Here is a 10,788-nt window from a genome sequence, read left to right on the forward strand (position 1 = left end):
TACCATAGCATATGAGAGCATAATAATGTATGATAAAAGTAGTCTAATACTGACACTTACATAATATAAGATGATGCAGTAGTTGTTACAATGTTTCGTTGAATCACATCAAAAGCTTAGAATCAAACAGCACCGGGTATTGACACTGGTAAATTTGCTGTCTAGAGACAACGTGGGCATCAGAAAGGTCTATTAATGTGTCTATTTATTGTCCTTAAATTAAGGGGGTTCCCCCCGGCGCACATTCCACGGCAAGATGGCGGCCAGAGCGATATACTTGGGCAAATGGAGTCCCTGGATGTAAAAAAGTATATCAAAAAATATATATAAGTCCAGGACCTGGCTGGGCAATTAATAAGATATGTATATACCTGTATATGTTGGTAAGATGGTAAAAAACAATATAGGATCAAAAAAAGGAGGGATGGATTTGGTAACTGAAAATGAAACACAAGATACTACCATCAGAGGTCTGTTTAATTGAGTTTAAAGGCATAATTATAAGATGCTTAGGGGTATACCCCTAATTATGGTCTGTTTAAATGCTTAGACTATATGCCCAGCCAGGTCCTGGACTTATATATATATTTTTATATACTTTTTTACATCCAGGGACTCCATTTGCCCCAGTATATCGCTTTGGCGCCATCTTGCCGTGGAATGTGCACCGGGGGGAACCCACTCAATTTAAGGACAATACTATCCGGTACACATTAATAGACCTTTCTGATGCCCACGTTGTCGCTAGACAGCAAATTTACCAGTATCAATACCCGGTGCTATTTGATTCTAAGCTTTTAATGTGATTCAACGAAACATTGTAACAACTACTGCATCATCTTATATTATGTAAGTGTCAGTATTAGTGTTAGGTACCTGGTAGTAGAGCCTGACTTGTAGGAGAAGACCTCTCATACAACGCTGGTTCAGGAGCCACTGGAGTGGGGACAGTGGTCTCGTGAGCACAGTGGGGTAGGAGTGCCTGGTGAGGTAGAAGTCTCTGGTGCTGGAGCAGAGTAGAGACCCCTCCAGGGATAGCTGGGCTTCAGGTAAGGTGGTCAGCGGAGAACAGCAGGCTGCAGCACTGAACAAGTTCACAGAAGCTGAAGACAAAACAGCAGCGCACCAATGCAGCAGGAGGATCTTTATGCGTTCATTGGCGCCAAACAACGTTAACGCGCACACGCACACACCCGTCGCACACCCACGCATGCCCGAGGGACGCGCTGACGCACAGCAATAGCTGGAGATTGCTGCAAAGTCTGAACAGGGGCGCGCCGGCGCATGCGCACATGCAAATGTCCCAGTCTGGTGCTGACAGATCCCTGACATTGCCCCCCCAAAGGGCAGCCTCTGGATGCCCAAACACCTTTTTTTCTCAGGATGGGCAGAGAAATAAGCGCAAACTAATCGCCTGGCGCGAACGTTGCTGTCTGGTTCCCATGAATTACTCTCTGGACCGTAACCTTTCCACTTAATCAGAAACTGATTTTGTCCTTGTCTTCTGCAGTCAAGAATAGCCTCAACCTCAAATTTCTCACTTCCATCCACTAAGATAGGTTCAGGAGGTCTGGTTCCTCTATCAGGGAAAGGGTCAGGTATGGCAGGTTTTAGCAGTGACACATGGAATACCGGGTGAATCCTGAGAGAATCAGGCAAAGTTAGTTCATATGATACTTCGTTAATTTTTCTCTTAACCGGGAAGGGTCCCATAAATCTAGGTGCCAGCTTTTTAGAAGGACATGCTAATTTGATATTACTGGTGGAAAGCCATACCTGATCACAAAGCTGCAAATTCAGTTCCGCTCTTCTCCTTCGATCGAAGGCTCTCCCCTCCTGTCTGCCTGGGCCTTGGACACCGCCTCCTGCAACATTCGATTGTTGTGGCTGAGGAGGTCCACTCTATTCTGCACTGCCGGAACTGAAGATTCTGGAAGAAAGTCAGGTAGAAAGGTTAAATGAAAGCCGTAATTGGCGAAAAAAGGGGATTGTCCGGTGGCTGAATAATTAGCATTGTTGTATGTGAATTCTGCTAAGGGCAGCAGGGACACCCAATCATCCTGTATGAAGGATGTAAAGCATCTGATGTATTGTTCAAGGGTCTGGTCCTCTGTCTGTCCATTGGTTTGAGGGTGATAGGCCGAGGACAAGGCCAGCTCAATCTGTAGGATTTCACACAGAGCTCGCCAAAAACATGAGGTGAACTGTACCCCTCTATCAGAAACTATATTTGCAGGGACTCCATGTAATCTGATGATTTCCTTGATGAATATGCGGGCGGTTTCAATGGCAGATAGCGTTCCCCTTAAAGGTAGGAAGTGCGCTATTTTAGATAGGCGTCTACAACCACAAAAATGGCTGAACACCCCTCAGAACATGGAAGCTCTTCTATAAAATCCATGGAAATCATTTTCCAGGGTCTATCAGGTACAGGCAGAGGTTTTAACAGTCCCCAAGCTCGTTTTCTTGACGTCTTGTTCTGGATACAGATAGGGCAGGAACTGACGTATCTTTCACAAAAGTCTTTCAGGTTGGGCCACCAGAAAGTGCGTTGCACAAGTTCCAGGGTCTTGCGGACCCCAAAATGACCTGCCAGCGGATGATCATGAAGTAATGTCAAAACTTTAACTCGAACATCCTCAGGAACGAAAAATTTGGCTCCCCTTCCAAAACAAGCAATCCCTGATCTTTAGAGTAATCCCTGGAGGTTTTGATGAATCAGAGGATGCTTCCTTAATCTGGGAGAGAAGATCTGTCTGCAGGAGTAGGAAGTTATTTGTGGGCAAGATGGTATCAGGAATGGATAAGTCCTTCGGGTTGTCATGCATACGTGACAATGCATCCGGTTTAATATTCTTTGACCCTGGCCGGTAAGTTATATGAAAGCAAAAACGTGAAAAGAACAGGGCCCAGCGGGCTTGCCGAGGCTTCAGTCGTTTAGCAGATCTTAAATACTCCAAGTTCTTGTGGTCAGTGTATATTAATACTGGATGCATAGCGCCCTGTAACAGGTACCTCCATTCCTCCAGAGCAGCCTTGATAGCGAGTAGCTCCCGGTCACCAACATCATAGTTCTTTTCTGCGGAAGAAAGTTTGTGGGAGAAGAACCCTACAGGATGCATTAGATCTTTACTGCCTTGACGTTGTGAGAGTATTGCTCCCACGGCTACCTCAGAAGCGTCAACTTCCAAAATGAACGGTAACGATGGCTGAGGATTAGAGCAGAGGTAAACAGTCTCTTGAGATTCTCGAAAGCATCTTGGGCTGACTGATTCCAGAAGAAATGTGCATTCTGCTTAGTCAATTGCGTGATGGGTGCAATTATGGGCGAGAATCCCCTGATGAACTTCCTATAAAAGTTCGCAAAGCCGATAAAACGCTGAATACCCTTCTTGTCTAGGGGTACCGGCCAGTCCAGAACAGCAGATACTTTTTGGGGATCCATTTTGATGGCAGTTGGAGAGATTATTAACCCCAGGAATTGGATGCTTTGTTGCTCGAACTCGCATTTCTCTGCTTTTGCATATAGTCTGTGCAAGCGAAGACGACCCAAGACCCTGCAGACATGTTCTCGATGCTGATCAAGTGATCCAGAGAAAATTAGGATATCGTCCTGGTATGCAATCACAAACACATCTAAAAAGTCTCTGAATACATAATGAGATGTTGGAAGGTCGCAGGGGCGTTGCAGAGCCCGAAAGGCATGACCAGGTATTCATAATGCCCGAATCGGGTCCGAAAAACTGTCTTCCATTTGTGCCCGGCCCGAATGTGGATCAGGTTGTAAGCCCCTCTTAGATCGAGTTTAGTGAAAATGACTGCAGATCTTAACTTTTGGAATAGTTTGGGTATCAAAGGTAAGGGATACCGATTCTTCACCGTAATTTTATTCAGTTCCTGATAATCTATACACGGGTGGAGAGTCTTGTCTTTTTTGGTGACAAAAAATATCCCGGCACCTGCTGGGGAGGTGGAGGGGCGGATGAACCCCTTGGCCAAGTTTTCATCAACATATGTCTTTAGTGCCTCTTGCTCTTTCTCTGATAAGGGGAAGATAAGCCCAAATGGAATTTCGGACCCAGGAAGCAATTCAATCGGGCAGTCATAGGGACGATGAGGCGGAAGGGAGTCTGCCCCCTTCTTGCTGAAAACATTGATGAATCCGTGGTATTGTTGGGGTATGGACTGGAGTAATTTCCGATCGGTGTCAAGACATAGCAGAGTAGCTGAGGAATTGGGGTTTTCCACCAGTGTTCTTGACAGTAGGACGACAAAAACTTTACTTCTCCAGAGACCCAGTTGATGTGCGGGTTGTGGGCTTGAAGCCAGGGAATGCCCAGGATAATTGAAAACAGTGGGGAAGTGATGGCATCAAGGGTCAGCAGCTCTTTATGCTGGGAGGAAACAGTAGCAGGCAAAGGAAGAGTCTCTTGAGTTACTTTTTCCGGACCTAATGCGGGAGCCATCGGCCAGGAAAACAGAGAGTCCATGAGTCTTAGTCCGTAAGGGAATATCATGTTGGCTGGCAAAGGTCGAATCGATAAAACAGCTGCATGCTCCGGAGTCAATGATAGCGTTGACTGGAATTATCTTTTCCCGGAGCTGTAATGAGAGAGGAATGGCAAGGTGGGTAGAGTTGGCAGACAAAGCAGAGAGACTGGTAGACACAGAAGATGAGCACTTACTTATCTTGACTGGACAGTTATGGACATAGTGTCCTGTTCCACCACAATAGAGGCACAGGTTCAGTTGACGACGACGTGCCCGTTCTTCAGGAGATAAGGCAGGACGCATCAGTCCTAGTTGCATGGGTTCGGAAGTGTCAGGCATCGAGTTGACTGGATTCACACTGGGTGGAGGTAGGTAGCAACCCGCAGGAACCGGAGCCCTTGCAGTCATCCATACCGGGCGGGTTTGCTGAGCAGAACGTTCAGATCGATGTTCACGGAAGCGACGGTCGATCTGGATTGCCATGGCAATTAAGGCCTCAAGAGAATCTGGTATGCCAACTCGAGCAAGTTCATCTTTCAGTCCTTCAGATAGGCCCATGCGGAACTGGTGACGTAGGGCCGCATCGTTCCACTGAGTGTCCGCGCTCCAGCGTCTAAAGTCTGTGACATAGACCTCGGCCGGTCTGCGGCCTTGCTGGAGCGCGAACAGGGCTGACTCGGCTGTGGCAGTGCGCTGATGGTCCTCATAGAGCTGAGCCATGGCTTCAAAAAAGGAGGGTAAAGATTGGGTTAGGACCGAGTCCCCCTCAAGTAATCGGTGGGCCCAAGTCTGAGGTTCTCCTTGTAGGAGGGAAATCACAAACCCCACTTTGGTAACTTCCAGAGAGAAGGTTCGGGGTTGCAAGGCAAAAAAGCTGGCAGGCATTACGAAAGGCCCGAAACTTGGTTCAGTCTCCGGAGAACCTCTCTGGGATGGGGACCCTTGGTTCAGGTGGGAGCATCACAACGGTAGGAGCAGAGACAGGCTGTGCTGGAGCTGCGGCCGAAGAGGAAGCCATGGGACTAGGGCCAGCAAGATTCTGAACTTGTCCTTTAAGTCTGGTATAATTATCCTGTAGGGACTGCACAGCTTGGGTGAGGGCCGCAAGATGCGTGCAGATCGCCTTCATTGGGGAGGTCTCTCCTGCAGGCTCAGTCATGGCTGTTTCGTACTGTTAGGTACCTGGTAGTAGAGCCTGACTTGTAGGAGAAGACCTCGCATACAACGCTGGTTCAGGAGCCAGTGGAGTGGGGACAGTGGTCTCGTGAGCACAGTGGGGTAGGAGTGCCTGGTGAGGTAGAAGTCTCTGGTGCTGGAGCAGAGTAGAGATCCCTCCAGGGATGGCTGGGCTGCAGGTAAGGTGGTCAGCGGAGAACAGCAGGCTGCAGCACTGAAGATGCAGGTGCAGAGATCACTGGAGCTGGAGCTGAAGGTGCAGCAGCACACGAGATAAACGGCAGACACAAACAGGGTCAGGCAGTCCGGGTCGGCAGGCAATCAAGGCAGGTGATAACGGCAGGCAAAGGCAGAGTCGGTAGGCAGGCAGAGGTCGGCAACGATATTAGCAGAGACAGCAGCAGGGTCAGGCAAGCCGGGTTGGATTGGAGAGAGAAGGATGGTCAGACAAGCCGGGTCAGTATGGTAGACAGATCAATCAGGTGCAGGGTAACAAGTTCACAGAAGCTGAAGACGAAACAGCAGCGCACCAATGCAGCAGGAGGATCTTTATGCGTTCATTGGCGCCAAACAACGTTAACGCGCACGCGCGCGCACACACCCGTCGCGCACCCGCGCGTGCCCGAGGGACGCGCTGACGCACAGCAATAGCTGGAGATTGCTGCAAAGTCTGAACAGGGGTGCGCCAGTTCAATGTCCCGGTCTGGTGCTGACAGATCCATGACAATTAGACTACTTGTAACATACATTATTATGCTCTCAGATGCTATGGTAAATTCATTAATCATATATCTTAGATAAATTCCTCTCTTCTCTTTCTCTGCACCCCTGAAGAAGGACTATACTATATCCCGAAACGCGTTGGGTGTGAGAAGAATCCCTCTTTCTCATTTTTTCATTCATTTTGTATGGTGATATAAATAAACTACTTAGATATGTCTATGTTTCGTTGCATTGTTTTTAATGTTGTTTATAAATAAAATTTGTTTTTTATTATTACACTGTTGTATATTCCGACACATTTTTCACCTATGTCAAACACTAAGTGCCTTTAAAGTCCGCCTAGGGGAACCCCTAACCCCTTTCTATTTTTAATACAGAGATAATAAACGTGAATTGATAGGTGACTGTGAATATAGCGATCTGCAGCAGTGATTACACTTAGGTACTCCCCACCCCAAGGTAATGACCTCTCAACTCAGAGCCTGTGACCTCACAATTAAGTTTGGTCAATACACGCTTTTGAATCATCAAGACGGATTCCGGGTCATGTTGCAAGGTCCAAACACTGCTCAAAGATGTAGCCTCCTCATATATAGATATCAAAAAGAAACTTCCATAGTGTGATACAGTTTTAAAAGATTTTATTTACTGCAAACAAAGCCCTATTATAGGGTACTCACATGGGTCTGGTGCATTAGTGCACCGCTGTATAGCATGCCTTAATAGCGCCAAGCTGTGGATAAGATCGTGTGCTCCTACTCCATAAGACAGACCAGTGCCGTCCAGTTCCCTACTCTACACCTGTCGATACTAGGGAAATATCGTATCTTCATCAGGGGGATGCTAATTAGACGGTTGTGCTGTCTGGGATCTCCTCTGTAACTCTAAACATGTAACCTGTGAACATTTTTAAAGCATTTTTAAGTATCGAAGTTTGGCACCATTCCACAAGTGTGCACAATTTTAAAACATGACATGTTAGGTATCTATTTACTCGGCTTAACATCATCTTTCACATTGTACAAAAAAATGGGCTAACTTTACTGTTTTGTTTTTTTTTTTAATTCATGAAACTGTTTTATTTCCAAAAAAAAGGCATTTGAATACTGTGTGACATAAAAAGTTGCAACAACCGCCAATTTATTCCCTAGGGTCTCTGCTAAAAAACATATATAATGTTTGCGGGGTCTGAGTAATTTTCTACAAAATAAATGATGATTTTTACATGTAGGAGCGAAGTTCCAGAATTGGTGGCTAATGAATATACTGGGACAGCAACTTGTCCAGGACCAGGCTCCTAAAAAGACTTGTCTGTGCCCTCACCTCCAGGACATGATCCTGAATGATATCGGAGCATATATAGAGTAAATACAGTAAAGCTCATGTCATGCCATCGGTAAAGATGCATGAATTAATCTGCCATTCACTGCTGGGCAGATGTATAGGTGATACTTCTTGGCAAAATGTGATTTTTCTAAGTATGCAGGTCTGCATGATCCATGGCATATTTCACAACCCCCAGCAATAGGGGTTTAGGAATGGTACAATTCTTCAAGGACTAAATAAACTGGCATATCAGCATTCCAGTTACAGTATGCACATTTGTTTTTTCCTAGTTTACACTAGCTTATCTTTGACATGCTAAGCAGGAATGGTGACTACAAGGGACAGATTCAATTCCTGTCTGTGTGGATGGCAAAGGCATTGTATAACAAAAGGAGTTTGCTTTCACAAATATTATTATAAATACAGTCTTAATTTCCTGACAAAATGCTGCAAAGTATTATTCCCCAAAACAGACACTGTAGGGGTGATTTACTAAAACTGGTGCAGCTGTGCATAGTAACAAGTCATCTTGTAGATTTTATAGTCAAAGTTTAATTGAAGAAGCTGAAGTTAGAAGCTTATTGATTACTATGCACAACTGCGCCAGATTCTGTGTGTTCCAGTATTAGTAAATCATCCCTCCCCCCCCACCGCAAATCCATGTAGCCATTCCTGCCAGCATACTAGGTTTTCACATGTGACGGTGTCTGTGCAGCTGTTGCATATGCATCCAATGCAAAGGCAGCAAAATGTGGCTCAGCATGGAGGATAAGGCTCATCGCTTGTCTGAATGAGCCCTCAAACTGCACATTTTAAAGGTATAAACAGTCTTGGGTAAACAGTAATTCACACTGCATAATTGTTACTTAAAGCGGAGTACCGCCCGCCCCTTTAAAAATTAAAAGTCAGCAGCTACACATACTGCAGCTGCTGACTTTTAACATTAGGACACTTACCTGTCCTGGAGTCCAGTGATGTCGGACTCCACTGGGCTTGCAAGGGGCCATGCTCTTGGACCTGGAGAGGAGGACTGGGGGCAAAACACCTGCAATAGGATATTCAGAAATCTTAATAAATAATCATCAGGTATTCTGTGAGTGTCAAGTACTGCTTTGTGACTCCAGACTGGCTGGTACTGGGTCAAATATTAAATTCATGTTAATTAAAATGACCTATTCATTTTATTACATAGTTTATTCATTTGTTGGATTGATATATAAATTAGTTTTAATTAACATTAAAAAATTAGCATGAAATGAAAAAATGGGTAGTATTACCTAATTGATCAAAATAGGAAGTGGATATGCAATAAGTGAGGTAGTGTAAGTGATAATAAGATTAAGAGTAAAGGAATATGATTTAAACGTGATGCAAGACACTAGAAAACTGAAAAAAAAAAAAAAATGTTATAATATATATATATATATATATATATATATATATATATATATATATATACATATATATAAAATAAATCATACTAGAAAATACAAAAAGCTTGATGGTGAGCATTTAGTGCCTTTGCTGGTGAGAAAAGCCATATGTTAAGTATGTAAGTATTCATGCAATGCATGAATCTATCCATTAGTTATAGAGGGGGGTGGCTGGAGAGAGGGAGCGGCGCCCGTGCGCCCTTAATGGACACACCGCCACTGCTTCCTCAGTAGGAAACAGAATGGGACCAATAATGCTCTCTGTATAACAACTTCTTTTAGGAAGGAGGTGCCATCTTTTGAGCCGGGTCCATTGTCCGGCTATGGAAATGCTGCCCAAGTTTTTTCAATAGGCAGGTTTTTTCAGAAAAAAAATCCCTTAGGGCTTGCCTCAGAGATGCCTTCTCCATACAAACAGGTATGAGTTGAACATGGTCCATGGTTCTGTCAGATCTGTTTTTCCTCTTGTGTATTCAAGGAGGAGATTTGCCTGCTATCCCCTACCTATTCCTTGCCCTCCTATATCTGCTCTATTAATCTTGCTGTCTCTAAGGGATCAAACTTTTGTACTCCAAGGGGGTGCAGGGAAAACTGTTCCACATCTTAGATTCCTTCTGAACCAAGTTTTTTTCACAGTTTTTTCCTACATATTCGTCCTCACACTGGCGAGGTGGAGGTCTGGGGGACCAAATGAGTTGAGGCTTTTTTTAGCCTAGGAAGAGGTCTTCCTTACCAGGACATTGTTTTCAATTCCTTTTTCCAACTCCACTTTTTGAGGAAGGGTTCCTCCTCCGTGTTGCTCATGCCTTGGCCGTGAGTTCTTCCCTGTTGGGAAATTATTATTATTTTTTATTCCACTAGACCAGTTCAATGTTATGGTCAATGATTTCGGGTTCTTCCTATGTTGTATTTCTTCACTAGTAAAAATATTCTCTTGGTCTTATGGAGTCAGGCTACAGCTGGATGAATTTTGGTACGTGTGTACTTCTGTCTGTTCAACAGAAGCTGGTCATTTAGGCCAGCTTCTGTTGAACAGTCCTGCTGGAAAGCCAGCATTCGATCAGGCAGCAGTGCTGATCTGTGTATTCTGACAGGATGGGTAGTCCCCGCTGTCAGAATACAATAGTACAGTGGGGGAGATTCCTGCATCCACATCAGTTGTGTGGGTGGGATAATTTCTGAGGTTTTTTTTTCATTCAACCCACTAGGTATGTATACCTAGCTTTAGTTTCTATTGCTATTGCCCCTTCCTATTACATTTTTTGCAACCCATTGAGGAACACAGTGGGGGGGATTTACTAAAACTGTAGCACTCAGAATCTAGTGCAGCTGTGCATGGTAGCAAATCATCTTCTAACTTCGGCTTGTTCAGTTAAGCCTTTACAATAAACCCTGGAAGTTAATTGGTTTATATGCAGAGCTGCACCAGATTTTGCACGCTCCAATTTTCATATTTCGCATTTTCTCAATCGTCCTAACCCCTAATCCCATCTGGTTGTCACCAGTGGAGCTTAGATCTTTTACAATATTAGTGAGTATAGGGAAGTGTGCAGCCATCCTGCTACATACCACAGTCAGTATAAATGGCCGTTTGACCCAGTTTTTGCACTGACAGATGTGTGGAAGTTTGGCTGTTCAT

This window comes from Aquarana catesbeiana, linkage group LG03 (assembly GCF_042186555.1).
Source record: "Aquarana catesbeiana isolate 2022-GZ linkage group LG03, ASM4218655v1, whole genome shotgun sequence".
Taxonomy (NCBI): domain Eukaryota; kingdom Metazoa; phylum Chordata; class Amphibia; order Anura; family Ranidae; genus Aquarana; species Aquarana catesbeiana.